Below are 20,467 nucleotides of genomic sequence, written 5' to 3'. Positions count from 1 at the left end.
TGAATACCACAGACTGCACTAAGTGTAGGAAATATGTTAATGGCTTGCAGGTGTATCTGGTCACAGGATCTATTAGCTTTCACAGCCTCCACTCTTTGATGTAAACCTACAGAGGGCATGTCAGGGAAAAGTGACTTACCAAAAATTGTAAAAATACATTGAGTAATTTAGGATAGTGACAGTCCTAACATTCAAATGCTGGCTATAATGACCATAGTTACTGACCCTTAGTAAGAAATGTTCACATAACATATGGCAATAAAACAGAAGTAAACTTGGTATTATGAAAGAAAGGACAGACCACAAAAAAAGGTAGCGGGGTAGCTCTAATCTACCCTAACACCTTCAATATGATCCCCTACAACTCACACGTGCCCAACTTCGCTACAGCAGAAATCTTAATAGCCTTTCTATAAATAAATGAGAATAAAAACCTATGTATCATTGACCTATATATTCCCCCTGGTACTAATATCCCCATACTAGAGGACATCCTAGCCTGGAGTTCCAACAAAATAATACAGAAACAAAAATCCTGGTTGATGTTAATATAAATTGGCTTGATTTCTCACAACATCACCCTCCCTTCACCAACATCAACTTATACAAGTACAGCCAACTACTTGCTGACATTACCAGATCCAACAAAAACAACAGCGATGGTACAATCTTAGATTGGATCATGGTCTCTGACCCAATAACATTTCATCTGCAGGAACCCTCCCAAATAGCATCAGTGACCACTTGCCAGCATTTGTAATATGCAAAGCTACAACTGAAATGCTAATAATACAAACTTTTCCTACAAATAAAAAATAAAACCTACAAAAAATAAAACAAATCATAAATTGGACTTCTAATTCACAACTCCTAAATTCTTTTCACATCTTCATTTCCCTTTATTCTTCCTTAACATTATAAAAACCTAATTTAAAATCCGTCTAGAGATAGCGTGTACATCCTTGGTCACCATACCCCCAAACTGAACATGGCCACAAACAAGGCAAGAAAGGGACAAACAAAGGAAAACCTAACCTCTGACCTCTTGACCTACACCTCATGACCCCAGTAAAAAGTGCCTGCAAAGATCATACATTATCAATTACTATCAGAAAAATACTATCTCAGCCTTAAACAAATCAAAAGACTTTCCTGAGCTCTATCAACAGACTTCTACACTGTGCAGAGAGACTAACCCCACCTGAGACCCCCCTCAAACCCTGTAGAAATCTCCACACTTTTCAACACTTATTTTTGATGTTGTTGTTTAATCCCATCACCACCCAACTCTACCAAAACCCTAACCACCTGCCTGCTACCAATTCCTGCCCCTGCCCTGCCCATTCTCTTCTTCCATCTTCTTATTAGCTCATATTCCCAAAAAGAAAAGAAAATTGAAATTAAAAAACAAATGCTTGCACAAGCCCTGACAGCCTGCCACCAGAATTTCTACAAGGCTGCAAGAGATTCAATTACCCACCCATCACCCTCCTTAACATCCATATATATAAGAGTGTGTTCCTTCCATTTGAAAAAAAAAGCATTCATTCACTCCACAAAGGCAGAAACAACACAGATGTCTCCAACTTTCAGCCCATTGCCATCTTTTCTCCAGTCAAATCCTCAAGAAATGACAAACAAATTATCTACATATAGCCAAATTTAAGCATATTTTTAGACCATGGCACAGTACCACAACAGCTCTTACCTCCTTCTGCAACACCATCATTTGGGCCCATGACACCAGAAAACTTGCCTCCTCTCTATTTCTCGATCTGTCCAAAAGCCTTTGATACTATCTCTCTTCCACTCCTTCTTAGAAAACTATCCAACACAGGTATTTCTCCCTCTACTTTACATTGGTTTTCTGACTACCTGTCAGACAGGCTACAAGCTACAAAATGGATAAACTCCTACTCTCTCTTTTCCTTTACACCTCCACTGGTGCTCACCAAGTGTCCATCTTAGGTCCACTACTTTTCAGCATTTTCATCAGTGACTTCCATTCTAGTCTCACTCATATGCAGATAAATCTACTATCATCTGTACTGCCAACTCCCCACACAAACTCTAATAACTTACCCATGCAGTCCTCATCACCACCGAGATATGGATGGCTAACAACCATTTAGCATTAAATCCTAAAAAAACTAAACTCATGTTATTTACCCCTAAGAAATCTGGGTCTGTATTATAAGACTGAAAGTGCATATGTGTGACTACATAAAAGTTGACACATAATGCATGAAACCTGAATGGCCATGTAATCAAATTTTTCCCCAGGGAAAAAAACGTACGTGACCATTCGCTAAAAAAAATAATTTAACACCGAACAGGTGGGGGGCTTCATCTCCACACCTCCCACACACACCCTAACTAAATATATCAACTCTGAGATTGCACTATAGGGAAGGAAAGGGCAACTCCGTGAAATTGGCCAACTATCTCCTTGCCCTATGACATATTCATCGAATCACTTAAATGCAATTTGATCAATAAGTGTTGCTGCTTCCGTATTCACTCAGAAGCATTTTGTGCTTCTAATATAGACCCAAGAAATTCTGCTCAATAAGCAAAGACACTTCCATCATCCTCTCCCATGTCAACACCTCTATATAGGTTGTCTCACATGCTAAACTTCTAGGTTTTACCATAAACGAACACCTAACTTTCAACATGCACATTCACAACAACATCAAAATAGCACACCAGAAATTGGGCATGCTATATTGACACAAAACTTTCCTCAATTACTCTTCCAAACTAGCCCTTGCCTCATCCTTCTTAATTCCCCTCTCTTCTCTATGGAGCTCCTCTTTTCACCAATATTCAGACCAGTCTAAAATTCAAACTACACTCATGCTATAACAAAATAGTAAAATTTGTTACCAATGGTAAGCTCTTATCTCACCACTGCACCTCTGTTAGACTACTGAACTGGCTAGAATTACCTCAACACCTCACATATATTCATCTAACTACTTCCCATAAACTAATAAACAACCCATCCTGTTGCCTGGTCCTTTCTAACATATTTACTCCATACCACTCTAATAGAGCCCTCTGCTCAGAAAACTAAAAGCTCCTACAGGTAGATAAACTCAACCTCACTGCTGGACAATGGCTCCACTCCTTTTCCACTGCTAAACTATGGAACTCTCTCCCTCCCTCCCTTAGATATACTAGCGATACATCTATCTTTAAAAAATCCTTGAAACATCATCTCTCCTCCCACTGGCAATGCCCCTGTCAAATACTTCACAACCTATAACCTGACTTCTGTCTCTTCCCTTCCTCTTCTCCCACATGTCCCTCCATCTCCCCTCTCCACCTCCAGTACCTTTACCTCCTGAACAAACAAACCCTTTCTATGCCCACTACAAATGTACTGTTGTATTGATATTTTGATACCAATACGGTGCCTATGTCAATACCAATCCCTATACAGGACTGTCAGTCTAATCTGGTACAACTGTTGTATGGATTCTTATCAAACTGAATATACTGCACTACTGCCTGAACTTTGGCAGTTTAATCTGTCAAATTTGCTCCTTGTATTTTTTATCATATTCAATGTATTGTATGTGTTTGTGCTTTAGCAGTTTTAACTGATATATCTGTTATCTTGTCTTCTATCACATTGTAAGCACTGCATTGTTACTATGTTGTATCTCTTTTGAACTTTTCTCCCCGGGCCTCCACTTAAAATGAGCACTCTGGCCCAGTGGACCTTCTTGGTCAACAAATGCAATAAATAGATAGATAGATAGATAGATAGATAGATAGATAGATAGATAGATAGATAGATGGGTGGATAGATAGGTGGATAATGGAATGAGCCACCATACAGAAAGACCTGCAGTGTTTGCAGTCTTTGTTTAATATTGTGTGCGTACACTGGCATGCTAACTGCAATTTCCCAATCATCCAGACATTCATTGTCAAATGGGAAAGGACAAATATCACAGCTTGTTTCTGTTGCACTTTCAATGTGACTTGATACAATGTCACATTATCATTACATCAAAACTCTTTTTCTGCTTGCTAATATATGTCTTGTATGTGGCAACTCTGGGAAATACTGTTAAATAATTGCTTTCAATTATTCTGTTTGAGGGTTTAAATCCATATAGGTACCTTTTGCAAGATGATAAATGAACATTTAAAGAATTGGATCTACATTTATTGTTTTGTTTTCCCTTATATAATTTACATTCCATTTAGCACTGCACATTATTGACTGGCAGCTCTCAATAGCATTGATGTGCATTTCAGTGTCCCGGGTGAAAATTACAAAAAATGTATGGACTGTCATCAACAGAACAATGAAGACTGGCACTGTTGCACTTTCTTCAGCAGTCTAGACAGTACTGAGTGAAGAAATTAAAGTTGCCTCTCTCCTATATCTGTGGCATAATGTGTAAAGATATTGAGCTTAGTGAAACAGTACAGGTGGTGCAAGGATCAAACCCTGTTCCCAGATAATTTTAATAAGGGATTTCATACTAAATCTTGACACTCATTTTGTTGTATGAATGTGTTGATGTGGGAAACTCAAGTAAGGTCAGTATTAACTAAAATGGTGGAGATAAGTAATTTGAAATTATGCAAATATTAATTATGTGTGCAGTGTGAAAAATTAAAGTATTTCTGCTGTTCCCTGTCCCTTTTGCATTCCCATGACATTAGCTGAAGTCATGAACAAAGGCAGACACAGTGACAACACAAACTGGATAAGAACACACCCAGAGGTAATGACTCCAATAAATGTTTTAATAAACTCTAAACAGCACAAAAGGTAATATAAAGCACTTTTCATCTGGTTGATTCACCAGAGTTCCTCAGACAAATATCAATTAAAACATTAAAGTTATATAACAATACAATACCCTAAACCTTGTACTTAAAGTTGAACAGTTTTTTTAAAAACATTTTATGAAAAACCTTACTTGTCATAAAAACCTAACCTAGAAAACTAAGACATGAAAAGTGGGTACTACTCATAACCCTAAACTAATACAAAACACTTTTATAAAAAAACTTTTTTACATGTCTATGTATTATCATAGTGGTCAAGGAGCAGTTGGTTCGTGCTGCAAAGATGGTCACTAAGGAAGCTCAGTTTTTAAATGAGTGTGTCCTGTTAAAACAGATGTTTATGAACAGAGGATACCCTGAACTATTTTGGTTAATGGGACAGGAGACTTTAAAGTTTTTAACCTTTCTAGTTATAAAATTGACCCTGTTTTGGTAGAGCTTTTTGCTAAAGGCCTCACTCTTGTTCCATCAACTTGATTTAACTTACCATTGAGTCTTGTGGATTTAAAAATGTTTATACGTAAATTAAATCTGAAGCTTATGTATGGTAAAGATGTAATAGAAAGGAAAGACTTAAGAGTATTAAGTACCTTCAACCCTCCTGCGCACCCTTTATTGACTTTATATGAATCTTTGTGTGAGCTTGATATTAGGGATTTAGCTAACCAACATACACAGTATGAACACATTAATATTAGCAAAGGTGAACGACTGGCATTGAACAATTTGAGATCTTTACCTTTACAGGTGTGTAAACCAGATAAAGGTGGTGGGCTGTTTGTAATGGACATCACTGATTACGATGTAAGAATGGAAAAGGTGTTGAATAGTGTTATATATAGAAAAGTGAGTATTAATGAAATAAATGGGGCTAATAGAAACATTAATTCCTATTTGAATGACTTGTTTATGGAAGTTGTAATACCTTACCATATTATCACCTAGAGTTCCTTCTCTTTTTGGTTTATCTAAGTTACATAAGTGTATTTCTGATCCATTGATGAGAGCGTTAGCCAATGCTAGGTTATCTATTAATTATGCTAACGCTAAATATGTGGACAATATTTTAAAGAAATATGTTATAAAGGAAAGTCAGATATGTAAAGACTCTTGGTCCGTTTTAACGGCCATTAACCAAAGGAGGTTTTGAGAGGGAAGTGAACTTTTTAACTATTGATGTGGTGGATTTATATTTTTCAATTCCACACACTTTGGGTGTTGAATGGGTTGTAGAAAGGATGAGGTACCATGGATCCCCTGACAATGAACTGAGGATCATCAAGGAACTTTTAGATATTATACTTGAGAGTAATTTTGTCATGTTTGATGGTGAAATTTATTTACAACAGGTGGGGGTTGTGATGGGGTCCCCTTCTGGGTCTAGTGTGGCCAATTTGGTTATGGCCCACTGGGAATACCATTATGTGTTTAACAACACAGACATCATGCAACCTATCTGTTTTTATACGAGGTTCCTAGATGATGTGTTCATTTTATTTAAGGGGAACAGGGCATCAGCAGATGAACTGTTAAGGTACTTTAACTCAACTACCACTTTTTTAAGGTTTACCAGTTCCTTCAAGGAAGACAGCATTTCTTATTTAGATGTATGGTTAGTGAAGGACAATCTATTAGGTTGTTATTCAGCCAGTGTACATTGTAAGGAAACGTATTCCAACACTATGCTGCACTTTATTAGTTGCCACCCCCTACTCCAAAAGAGATCAGTGGTGAAGGGCAGTTGGTTCGTGTTGCAATGATGGTCACTAAGGAAGCTCAGTTTTTAGATGAGTGTGACCTGTTAAAACAGATGTTTATGAACAGAGGATACCCTAAAAAATTTGTTGAAGTAATTGTGGTAGATGTTTTTGAGAAAAGGAGGAGAGGGATTTATAAACCTATTTTGTATTTTCCAGGTGAATTGTCAGTGGTAGATAACAGTGATAGAAATGTAGTCCCTGCTTTGGGTAGAAGTACAGTTGGCTCCCTCCAGTCAAAGGATTTTGCTTCTAGTTTTGTCACACAATATAGTATTGATGTTTACAAAACAAGGGATATTTTGTCTAAAAACTGAAGGGTTCTTTCAATAGAAGAAGAAACTGTTGATAAAATATGCCATAACCCAGTGGTTATTTTTAAGAGGGGTAGGAATCTAAAATCTTTAGTGGAATTCCCTAGGCAGAATTATGCATGTACCCTTGGCATGTATAAGTGCGAGGCTTGTAACTATTGTATATATATGGCGTCTGGCTGTACATTTACTATTCAGAATAGGTCTTATAGGATCAACAGTAGGTACAATTGTAAAACTAGGTCTGTGATATATCTTGCCCACTGTCGGTTATGCCCATGCTTTTATGTTGGTAAGACCAACAGAAAGTTGAAAGAGAGGGTCTATGAACATGTTTATAGCATTGCTAAAGGAAGGAATGAAAATGCATTGGCTAGACATTGTAATAGTAACCCGGGGCATTTTTTTTAATTTAGGGTGATAGACCAGATTTTGATGGACAATAGGGGTGGTACTTTAGGTTTACTATTAGAGAAAAAAAGAAGTATTTTAGCAGCTTAGCCTGGATTATAGTAGGAAACCAGGTCTAAATGACTGTATTCTAAAGTTGAGGAGCCTTAGTAGATAATACATAGACATGTAAAAAAAGTTTTTTATAAAAGTGTTTTGTATTAGTTTAATATTTATATTTATATGGGTTATGAGTAGTACCCACTTTCCATGTCTTAGTTTTCTAGGTTAGGTTTTTGTGACAAGTAAGGTTTTTCATAAAATGTTGTTTTTAAAAAAAACTGTTCAACTTTAAGTACAAGGTTTAGGGTATTGTCTTGTTATATAAGTTTAATGTTTTAATTCATGTTAATTGAACAATGTGTTTGATAGGCTGATGTAGCTTTGGAGGGAAAAGTTTTTAATTTAAACTTGGTGCTTGTTTTGTATGAGTTTTTCTGAGGAAGTCTGGTGAATCGACTAGACGAAAAGTGCTTTATATTACCTTTTGTGCTGTTTGAAGTTTATTAAAACTTTTATTGGATTCATTACCTCTGGGTGCGTTCTTATCCAGTTTGTATTAGTTGAAGACATGATATTTTAACACATACATAATAGCACTGATGTGGCAATGAGATGTGAGACAGCTGAATCTATCACTGTAATGCAGTACTAGCTGTGTTCATTGTTACACGCACAGGGTGATTCATTTTATGGGTCTTCAAGCTGTCATTTCTGAAAAGCTCTCTGAATGTTTTTCATAAATACTGCCTTCTTCATTTGTGCATTATTTGACAACCCAGAATTTACTTTCATCGCTTAAAAAAACAGAGAAAAATGTAGTTTAGGCTGCCTTAGGTAGCACAAACCAGCCAGGTGGCATTGCATGACTGTCTGCACTCAAGATAGCAGTCAGGGTGGAAAATACACATGACAGGTAACTTTTTTTGTGGTACAAGATCTAAGTACAGTGAGCTTAGAGATAAAGGACATCTGATGCATTGCTCAAATATACCTAAACATTCATTTTAAAGAGAACTGTCTGAAAACATATTTCATTGCATTTTGTGATACCATTGTGTTGATGTTAAAAAATCGGGTCTATATTAGAATATCGAAAGATGCAAACACCGAATGTTTAAATGTCAAACTGTATTCAGCGAAAGCTGAAAACAACAAACATACAGAACAGCGATTTTTTTCCTAGGGAAAAAATTCACTGTTCCAAAACACATACACACAACACAAGCACACCAAACAAACAGCAATCCACACACATACACCTAAAATCTTACACCTAACCCTACACTAAACTATACACACACTACTAACTATCCACTTACCTTAACCCAAACCCTAACCCTAAGGTCCATCACTATTGCGCACTCACCTCACCCGCGTCCTAACCCTAACTCACCTACCCCGCCCTAACCCTCATGTCTACACAATCGCACACTTACCTGACCTGCGCCCTAACCCTAACTCACCTAACCCACTCTAACCCTCACGTCCACATAATCACACACATACCTAACCCGCACCCTAACCCTAACTAACCTAATCCACACTCAATCGCACACTTACCTGAACCTAACCTGTAATTTTCCACCACAGTGCTAAAAATACCGAAGCAACAGAAATGGACAACCAAAAATTTGGTTTTCTGTTGCTTCGATATTTTCAGCTTTCGCTGAATACAGTTCTTCATTTAAACATTCTGTGTTTACATCTTTCGATATTCTAATATAGATCCAAAAAATCAACTGTTGTCACTATTACTATCAACATCTGAACATTGGTCTGTCCACGTTCATATTATTTTCATTAACTGTAAGTCTGATGATGTGCTCCACAAAGTAAATTTCTGATGTTGCGAAGAGATGTCAGAAGGATGAATGTTTCACTTGAATGTACTTCTTGCTCTGGTCATTGCTACATATACACGTTCATTGCATTTCATTTACTTTCTGAATTTTCTCTGTCATATATTTATTTTCTTGTGTCGTCTCCATTTGTTCTCTATTCAACAGTGAGCAAATACGGGTCTATATTATATAAGCCAACACACTAAATTGTGAACGCTATATAATCGACCCACTAACACTGAAAAAACAAAATGTCGAACAAAGAGATTAGTGAGTTTTTTCCCAGGGAAAAAATTGCTGATCCATTAAAAAAAAAAAAAAAACGTAATAAAGTGGAGGGATTTGCCCCCCCCACACCCCCCCTACATAAATATACCAACTCCGAGATCGCACCACAGTGCAGGAAATGGCAAAGTCATGAAAATGGCCCAGTGATTTTTTTTCCCTAGGAAAAAAATCGCTGTTCCATGCTTTCGGGATTTTGCCATTTTGAGTAAATAGGTTCAATTAAGCAGTGTTTGCAATTTAGTGCATTCGCTGATGTAATAGGGACCCAGCAAATATGGTTCACTACCTAAGGAAAAAATTGGAAATTTAGTTTAGACTGATTTAGGTAGAGCAAATATGCCTGGCGTCATTGTGTGGCCCTCCACAATATACTTCTTACTTCAGTGAATGCATCTGACAAATCTTAAATTCTGTAGTACAATGTGTAACTGAAGTGAGTTAACAGAAACAAGGCACTTGAAGCATTTTTCAAATCATGTTTATTGATCACTTTGCAATTATTCACATTATTATGTACTTTTGTATTTTTATTTATGGAGCAATTGCTCTCCACTTGGCAGTGTGCAAACAGAGTTCATAACTAAGGAAAAAAGTGAAAATGTTTGTTTAGGTTGCCATGGGAAGTGCAAATATGCCTGGCAATGGTTCACTTTCCTCAGCAGTCTGAGCCGTACTGACAGGAGAAATTCCATCTATCAAAAAAAAAAAAAGCCTCTGTGGCACAAGGTGTAACTGCTTGACTTTAGACAAAGAATACTGCTGATTAAGGATTCAAGTCAAACTATATGATACTTTATAGAAAAGGTGTAAGAAGCCCATTTCTCTCAATTTTTAGATTAGGATTATAACACTAATGCACAATGATAATGTTTAACCTGTTTCTTGAATGCTATTTATTAGTAATTATTGCATAAGTAAGCTTTACTATTTAGCAGATATCATGATTTTTCACAGATAACATCAAACTAATGTATGCCCAGTTTTCTCGACATGACAATGATGATGTTTAAAATAAAATCCACTTGCATATGTATGATGGGTACAATATCATAATGACTCATGACATATCCCAACTATGTGTTTTGGAGTTATGTCTTGTGAAGTGTATATGTAACATAAACCAATATGTATTATTCAACACATCAACTGCATCCATTGGAAATATAGTTACAAACAGAAATAGTGATTTTTTTACATAGGAATGCATTTCCAGAAATAATTAAAACCACATGTATATAGGCATCTCTGAGGTGTATCTTCATTCATTCTGAAATTACAGTATGTCTAATTCTCTTGCTGGAAAGCTAGTTATCCTGTGGCAATGTCAGTTAATAAAATCAGTTTCAATCTCTGCATGCTTTATTCCGCAGGTAAAATTTCCAGTTGTAACCATTAATATATTAACATTTTGTAAGCTCCAATGTAATAATATATCAGAATTACTCATCTTTTTCCTTCCAAAGCAAATATGGGTCTATATTATATAAGCGAACACACTAAATTGCGAACGCTATATAATCAACCCACTAACCCTCTTCAAGTGAAATCTGGACGCGTGGATGGGAAATCACAAATTCACCCCTGGGATCTCTTCTGTGTCCCTGCTCGACAGAGGCACAGTAAACTAATCTTAAAGGGCTACCTTCTGTGACCTACTATACAGAGGCACAGTAGGCTAATCTAACAGGGAGGCGAAAGCCAAATACACTCGGGCTAGGCTTATAAATGCCCTAGGGCAGATAGTCTAGTATCTACCTATGAACCTATGAACCTATGCAGTGCAAGTCTTAAAAGCCATGCCATTAAACATTCCATTGTTGAACAGTGGAATCTCTGTTAATAGTTTGAGCAACACACATGGCAAAGCTCAATGCCATGTTTCACATCTTTACTGCTACATGATGTAAGTAGTGCCAATGTGTCTGCTAAGGAGCTCATCTGGTTTTAATTGTGCAAATGCAGCCTGTAATGCTGTGCATCTTTGCACACAACCAGTTACATGCTAGATATGAACGGGCAAAAATTCAGACATATTTTGTTAGCTTGACTTTTCCAGACATGGCTAGTGAGGGAGAGAGGCTGCTGCAGGGGCATTACACCAGGCCTCAGTTTAAGGCAGAGGCTTGGAATAGCTCCATCTCCAATGGAACAGTCACTGTATTAAATGGGAATAATGTTATCACGACTATAGTGACAATAAGAAGTGTAAGCAGGGCCTCCTAAGATGATGGGAGGCTGAATTTAGGACTGGAAACACTCCCAGTTGTGTAAGTATAGTGACCCATAACCTGCCTGTGATATGGCATTAATGATCTAGCTAGCCAGCACATGTACACATTATGCTTTTATATGTATTTCTTTCCTTTCTTGTACTATACAGATGCACAGGAGAGAGCTGCAAACTGTAAGAGTCACCAGAAGAGATTAACTCACCTCACATAGGCACAGGGTAAGTAGGACTCAGGGAGAAATTCAAACCAAACTATTATTTTCATTCCCTCAAACACAAGCATCTTGAGCAAAGATACATCAATTTTCATGTCAAACATGCATGCCCTCTCCAATAACTTGCTGCTTGCATTAGGCAATGAGAACACCAGCTTAACTGTCTGCAGGTTCAGTACCCAGAAGCAGCAATTATAATTTATTACTGTATAAGTATTTATAAAATATTAACATCAATAACAAGAAAGATAGATACTGCGGTGGTGGTGCTGCGGTAGCGTTGTCGCCTCACAGTTAGATGTTGCACATTCAATTCTCAGACCGTCTTCTGTGTGTCGACATGCATGAATGGGCATTCTTTTGCTGAAGGTTGTGCGTTAGGCCCGGCAAGCCAGCATGTAAAAATTTCCTGTCAATCATTAGCGGACCGGAGTTCCACTGTGGCGACCCCTAACCGGGAAAATCCAAAAGACAGTTTAACATCAATAACAAGAAAGAAAGAATTATGGTAATTTCAATTATTACATTTAAATACATAGTTTCTGTCCATCATAGGGAAATAAAGCCTGCTGTTTCTAATATCATAGCATGATTTGTTTATTTTATGACACACAGATGTCTTTCCATCATATATGGATGCAACAAAGATGTGCAACAGTAAATTATCATAATTGTTTATGTACTGCCAAACCAAGTTGATTTAAAAGAATACAGTATTGTGAGATGCCATGAATATAATTATCTCTATTGTCTCTACCACCTTTTCTCTCATTTTTTTATTTTTTCTTATTTTGTGGGGGGCTTACAATTTATTAGCAATCTGCTGTTTACATAACTTGCTGCTGAAAAAATGATGACTAACAGCACAAAGAGGTACACTGACCACTGCTACTCAGCCCACCATACCTCTATAGACTGCAGCACAGACACCCAGCATTTTTGGGTCAGAACTTGTCAGTGTTGCCTCCTTAGCCATTGCTCTACCTACTCTAACTGTGTCAGGTAGTTCTGCCACACTGGTGCAGTGGTACACTCAGGGAGCAGTAGTAGTGGAGGTGGCACTGACCCAGGGAGCTGCTGCAGGAGACAGTGATGACAGGTGTGATGGTGAGAACTAGATTCTCACTGTTTTCAAGCTGGATTTGGGTACACTTCCAATGTCCTCTACCTATCCCCAATCATGGTGTCCCCCAACATTTAGTCTCCATCACCATCCCTGTCTGTCTTCCACATCCAGTATGCCTATATGTCTGCACATGCATCCTAACCTACCATATCTACTTACTCTGTCACTCATAAGCACCTTAAGAAAATGGTAGCTTGTCCCACAGAAATTTACATCCTATACATAGCTGTCCATTTTGCATGTGCGTCATCTTGATACAACTGATTTGCTGCAATTAACCTTACAAAATGTTTCTGTTGTTGTCACTCTTCATTGGTCTAGTGACTCTACAAAGGCATGAAATTTTGTGTACAATTGTATATTTACATTGTGAAGAAGTGGATTGTTATATTGCTGTCCCATGACCCTCTTATGAATTTCTGTATTGTTTCTCATGTGTCCTATCTGCTTGCCAACTCCATGTTCACTACTGTCCTATCCAGCCCTTTTTCACATGTTTAATCTGGTCAAAAAGTAGTTTCACACACAAAACACATGACCAGAAATGGTTTAGGCAAAACCCTTCATTTTATGTCCTTGGTATTTGCATGGAGTTTAGCATAGCACAGCAATGGTGAGTAGCAATGAACACTGCTTAACTTCTGATTGCAAAAGCAGATGATTTGAATTTAATCCACAGTGGTCTGGACTTCCATGAAAATGTGCTTAAATGTGCTGCACTATGGGAAAATAGAGTAAAGGCAGACTAGAGACAGTAGTGTGAAACAATAAATGTAGCAGTTCTTAGACTGCTAGATGTGTTGAAGTAAGAGTTCCTATGTGGTGTGTTGAAATAAGTACCCTATTTATTGCATGATGCCTTTGCATAGTGTCAGTTTATTACTTCATGCCATTTCATATTCCTGATGTCTATTTAACTGCAAGCATCTGTATTTCTCTCCACATAAAACATTGTCTTAACATAACATTGGAATAGTGCAGTAAGACATCATTTGGAAAAACATTGCAGACCCAGCAGGGAGACTCATTAAATAAATCTTATCTTGGTTAGGTATTTATGTTTATTGTACTCTTCCACCCCTTATTTTTACCTGTAGCAAGGATGTTATTTTACAGAACATGACAGATTATTAATGGTTTAATGATCAATACTAAAACACCATGCAGATGGCACTACATGTCCCACAAACCATATTGTTGCTGTTCCTGTCTGTGTATGTCTCTCTCTCTCCCTCTCTTCATCCTCTTCAGTAAGTTGTCACTGTGCTTCAGTAGGGTCATGTTAATGCTCTGAAGTAGTAATTCCTTTGTAGCACAATGGGTTAATGTTCACATGTGAACACATTTGAATAATTTCAAGGGTTCTAATCCAAACACTAGCTTGGTGTCACTGCCTGTTTTTGGTACACTAATTTATATTGACCTGTTGGCTACATATAGTTATGAGCCACAATTATCCCTCATCTGTCATTATCTACACTGTCCCTGCTTCCAACTCACCTTGTCAATATATCTTATCCCTTATGTATCACTAAGCTTCCACCTCTGCATTTGTGGAATGTCTGACACTGGGCAAGAAATGCAACTAAGACTAAATAGAAGTACACAGCTTGTGGCAATATCTTATTTTATTGCCTTCACCAACATTACTTTGTCACACTTGCACTGTTGTGCTAATCTATGTTTAGTCAGTTTAATGTACTTTTCAACAAGCTGTACAATTGTATATACAGTGGTCAATAGGGTACTGAAGATGGATACATTCATTCACGTTTGCTGAAATGCGGTGTCAGATATTAACTATCAGAATTATGACTTCTTTCAGCTTTAAATATTGGCTAAACCTTTACCGAACACATCATTACGCTGCTGCTGTATTAATGTAACTGCTGCCTTTTGTGAAGCCTGTCTTGTACAGATATTTTCACAGAAGTCACACAGAACAACACTGCTAATTACCATTCTAAGTTTCATGCTTCAAAATATGATTATGCATGCACAAACACTTTTGTCATCAACGGTGCAATCCAGCTTATCAGTGCTGCGCAAAAAGATGAATAACATTTGTATGTCTTTATTAATTTTGTCAGGAGGTGATCTTGACTCCAGAATGATCTGGACTCATTTCATTCATTTAAAGTATGTCTGCATTACTGTGTTTGCATTTGCACTGTGTTCTAAGCTTAGTTAACCTATTGTCACAAAATCCATCACTGTCATTCTGAAGTACACCTTCCTATGTATGACTTGCATATTTGTCTTTCCAATGCACATAGTGCAGATATGAGCCATTATAACTGTGCTGTCATCCCAGCATGAAGTCAAAGGAATGTCTGATTGATAATCCACCGGTGTACAAAAGTCAACTTATATGTCAACCCATAATGTGGAACATGTCAATGTCCTTCACAATAGCACAATGTACATTAAGACCAGTACCTAGATTTCAGTAGAAAAGTATGTCATTACATGTGACAGTCATAGTGATGTTACACTGGCCTGTGCACTTATGCACAACTTCTGATATACAATACGATTTCTTCCAAACGGAGGATTGTTACAAATATTAAAAAGTCATGTTTCAAATTGGTAATGTCAGTTTTCTCCTGTTGTGCTTGGAAACTAATACAGTGCTCTCTAGATTGTGTAACTAGATAGAAGGAGGTTTGATGCCCAACATGCAAGACTTGCATGTGTGTGTGAAGCTGTGTGTAACACTTACTATAGCATCCACTTCCCATGAGAAAAATACATTTAGATGTTCTCACAGCTCCCTTGTCTTAATTTTTGTGGAACTATCCTCTATCAAACACATTGATGAGATCATCCTGACAAAAGTAGAAACTCTGCTTTAAAGAATCAGACTTCTCCTGTATTGCTTGCAACTAATACAGCACTGCATAGATTGTGTAACTAGATATAGAGGAGGTTTGTGCCTAATGTTGAAAAGTTGTGTGTGAGAGATTGTGTGTAATACTTGGTGCTGCATTTCCCTTGAGAAGATTGCAATTAATTATTCAAATGCTCCTGTATCACACTTTTGTGGTCTTCCTGACAAAGGTGCATTCTCTACCCTTAAAAGTCAGACTCTGCCTATGGCACATGCAACTAAAACAGGGCTCCCTAGATGATTTAAGTTGATAGATAGGAGGTTTGATGCACTGCATGGGAAATGTGTGTGTGTGTGTGTGTGTGTGTGTGTGTGTGTGTGTGTGTGTGTGTGTGTGTGTGTGTGTGTGTGTGTGTGTGTGTGTGTGTGTGTGTGTGTGTGTGTGTGTGTGTGTGTGTGTGTGTGTGTGATGTTTATTGCTGTATCCACTTCCCCTGAGAAGATCACATTTAACTGCTTCCTTATCACAATTTGTATAGAAACATCCTCTATGAAACATAATGATGAAGTCATCCTAACAAAGGAACACTCCCTACCTTTAGGAGTCAGACTTCTCCTGTGGCACTTGCAACCAATACAGTGCTTTGTAGATCATGTAACCAGATAAGCATGAGCTTCACTGCCCAACATAGAAGACTTGTGTACATGTGTGTGTTTGTGTGAGATTGGGTGTGACACATGGTGATTTATGCGGTTCCCCTGAGAAGATAGCATGCAATTGTTCACACTGTTTTATTCTAAACTTTGCAGCAACATCCTCTATCAAGCACAATGATGAGGCCATCTTGACAAAAATGCACTCTTTACATTTAAGAGTCAGACTTATACTGTGACAATTGTGACTAATACATTGCTTTCTAAATTGTGTAACTAGATAGGTAGGAGGGTTGATGCCTGCATGAACAACTTGTACGTGCATGTGACACTCACATTGCTAAAGTAGTTAGGAAGACCTTCTTCTACATTGCCCACCTGATCATGAAGGCATCAGACCAATGATTGACACCTGCAGCAGCTGGAAAGGCCCCAAAAGTTCCTCACCAAAAGGATAAAGGGTCTCAAAAATATGTCTTATGCTGCCCGACTGAAAGAACTCCAGCTCTATTCCCAGATTTAATGAACATGCTTCACCTCAAAAATCTAGATCCGACACATTTATTAATAAGATGTGCTGGAGGGACAGATTCATCACCCAGAGACTCCCTATGCTGTGGAACAAAATCCCAGTACATGTGAGGCAGAGCACCTCGCTGGCCTTGTTCAAAAGAAATCTTGACCAATGGATCACAGAGGCACAGCAAAATAATGTGCATAGTTTGCTTCAAACTACTAAAGGTGAAAAAAAAAAAACTGGGGGGCTAGGCTTATAAATGCCCTTGGGCAGATAGCCTAGTATGAACCTATGAACCTATGAACCTATGTGAGTGGGAATGTTTACAGTTAGCTGAATATGTGCTCAATTGACTCCTGTTCTGGATAAATGTTTTAAACTGCTAGATAACTCCACTATGCCCTAAGCTGAACTTGCAAGTCATTGCTTTAGGAATAATAATGGTCTTTGACAATTTTTTTAACTTGACTCTATATGGTGTATGTCTTTTTAAAGAAAGAATGTTTAAGAACACAAAATGGGGCGAATTTGGCACCAAAAAGTGTATAAATTATGTTAATCGATCAATTAAGGTTATTCTGAAGAAGTCCACATTGAAGTGGATGAAAGTGCTCAATCAAATGTTTTAAATAAGATTTGTTTTTTGTTTCTTATTTCTTATTAAACTGGTAGTATTATTGTTTGCTGGACTTGTGCTTTCTGCTAGCGTATTCACACAATAGCGTTTAGCTGTTTTTTTGATTCCTGGTTGTTTCCACGCTATTTTATTGGGATTTGAACTTTCACATCCACAATTTCTTTGCAACACAAGGGTGTAGTTATGCATACTATTTGTACTCTACTGAGTACAATTATCTCAACATTTGTTATAAAAAATGTTGCTTTTTTAGGCCATAGTCAGTCAACAAATGTGAAAATTATTGCTTCCAATATGAGTGTCATAGATTGAAAAATATCCATTTAATGATTTTAGAGGGAAAGTGATGCAAACATTTAACTGGGTGGGGTGAAAATGTCCACGCTTTAAATGACAGGTGTTTTGTGGACAGCAATAAGAGCACATGATTATAAAATTATATTGTTTACCTACACACCTGGTTCAACACCATGATGAAGTCATTATTTTGCAAGTGAACTGTCACTATTTATATGTCAGACTTCTCCTGTGATGCTTGTATGTCATATGCTGTCTAAAATGAGTAAATGTTTGAATACAGCAGTACTTAACTTCTACAAGTGTGACTGAAAATGAAATCAGGATTGTTTTACACGCCTTTGTAGTGGCAACCTTTACAGCCACAGACAGTTGTAAAACTAATGTTAACAGATACATCTCCTTGGCAATACACTGCTGATGTCATCCCTTCATAGATGCTACATCTCACGTGTACTCAGTATTCTGTTTTTGCACAGGCAGATGATAATATGCTGTTTAGATAGTGTAGGTATATAGGTAGGTGGTTCGATTCCATCACTGCTTCAATAGTGTGTATGACTGTGATTACTGTCATATTGTGTTGGCGATCTCACAGATACCTTTTTGTATACTTCTAGTTATGAGATTGAATTATAGTGGCACTCTATGATATGAGTAGATCATAGCATCTAGAGGGAAATTAACATTTTGGCAACACAATGATTATATAATGGTAACATAACTACAGTGCTATCATTCACTTTTATCAGCATAAACATCCAGCTAATAAACATGGTGATATCTTCCATTTAACTGCACTGTCTCAGCGATACTTTAACATGTCAACTGGTGCTTGTGATTTGTGCACTAATCTTTAGATTGTTATCTTGAGTAGTTGGTTCAAATCTATCCATTACTGCTCAGACTACATTGTGTCAGTCTTATTGTGACTTTATATGTAGCTAACACTGTTGTCAAACACATTTTCTTTGTACATATATAGATGTTGATGCCTCTACAAAAGCTGTTATGAATTTTCACATTACAATGCTTTTAAGTGTAATGATGACATGTGATTACATTTTCCTTACATGAAATATGTAGTAAGCATTATTCTCTGACATAAGGGCATGACACGACATACTGTCTGTTGCTGACTATGTGCGATAATTACAGACATACATATCCCTTTCAGCAATAACATGATCTAATGCCTTCACATAACAATATATCTCACAGTTATAGTGACAGTTCTATCATGATTCATTTATCCTGTACATTATATATTTTCTGTTCTCAAATGCTCATTTGTTCAACATCCACATTGAGTGCATGTTAGCATTATTGGACCTTATACTATAATGCATGGATGGCATCCACCACAGATATAAAGTGTAAATTTGCAGTAGGCGAGGCCTCCACCATCCCTTTTTTTTCCCCAACACTGTTTACCACACATACATCTGGTGAAATACGTTAGCATAGGTGGGTGTCATAATTCATGACTTGACCTATACGCGTATTTCTGTGATGATCATGATTTGTATGCATCTCTGTGATATCTGTCCTGGTATGTGTTCAAAACTGATATGATGCAAATGATTCTTATGTAACTCCTTGCTCACATGCAATACCTATTCACAGGATAATTGTGTTATGCATTGCATGTCTTCACCTGGACATGTCTTCAATACTGCAGTTGTTTTCTTCACACTGTACATCTCACTGGTAGATGAGGGATTCAATAACTATTTCTTACAATATGGCATGTTAACAGATCACCAGAAACTGTGATTGGTCCTCTGCTACAACACTTTCTATTATGTTTCTGCTGTTGTATTGCTGTTCCTATAATTTCATATGAGATTGCCCAATAATACAATGTTGGAGATGTTCGCAGATAAGCAATGGCAAAACTGGCCTCATGATATCATCCACTCTAGCTAGTCTTTTGTTACTTATTTATGTTGTGTGCTATAATATTACCATTTAGCATTTATATATTTATTCAATGCTTACTTGTCTTTTGCATGGTTGTTGGTGATAATCCCCTTTCCCATTGGTGCCACTGTCATTTCTTTACAAAACCATAACAGTTTCTGATGTACCAGACATTTCCTTTAGTTTTCGTGTATACATGATGAGGTGGAGAAAACAGCAGAGCTGATAGCTTACATACATAAAGTCCCTGGTACACCCCAGCTGCAATAACATCATCCCATAATGTATCTTCTGTCCTTCCTAACTCTTATAAAAACTCAGCATTAAATTATCCTGTCTATAACACTTTCACTCCACTTCATTACACTGCAACTTTAGGTCCTTAATCACATCCTTTATTAGCATGTCCATTTTTATTTATGTGCATGAATGTGGGATTATCATTGACATGAATTATCATTACATCAGTATTGTAGGATTTATTTCAGAAATTATTCTTATATGTTTTTGTCAAATTTGACTGTGGGATACAAGTACACTTTAAATATCTCCTCTTTAACATTAATT

The sequence above is a fragment of the Protopterus annectens genome, chromosome 2.part1 (assembly GCF_019279795.1).
Source record: "Protopterus annectens isolate FY-2018-M chromosome 2.part1, PAN1.0, whole genome shotgun sequence".
Classification (NCBI taxonomy): Eukaryota; Metazoa; Chordata; order Ceratodontiformes; family Protopteridae; genus Protopterus; species Protopterus annectens.
Note: the sequence above shows the minus strand (reverse complement) of the source record.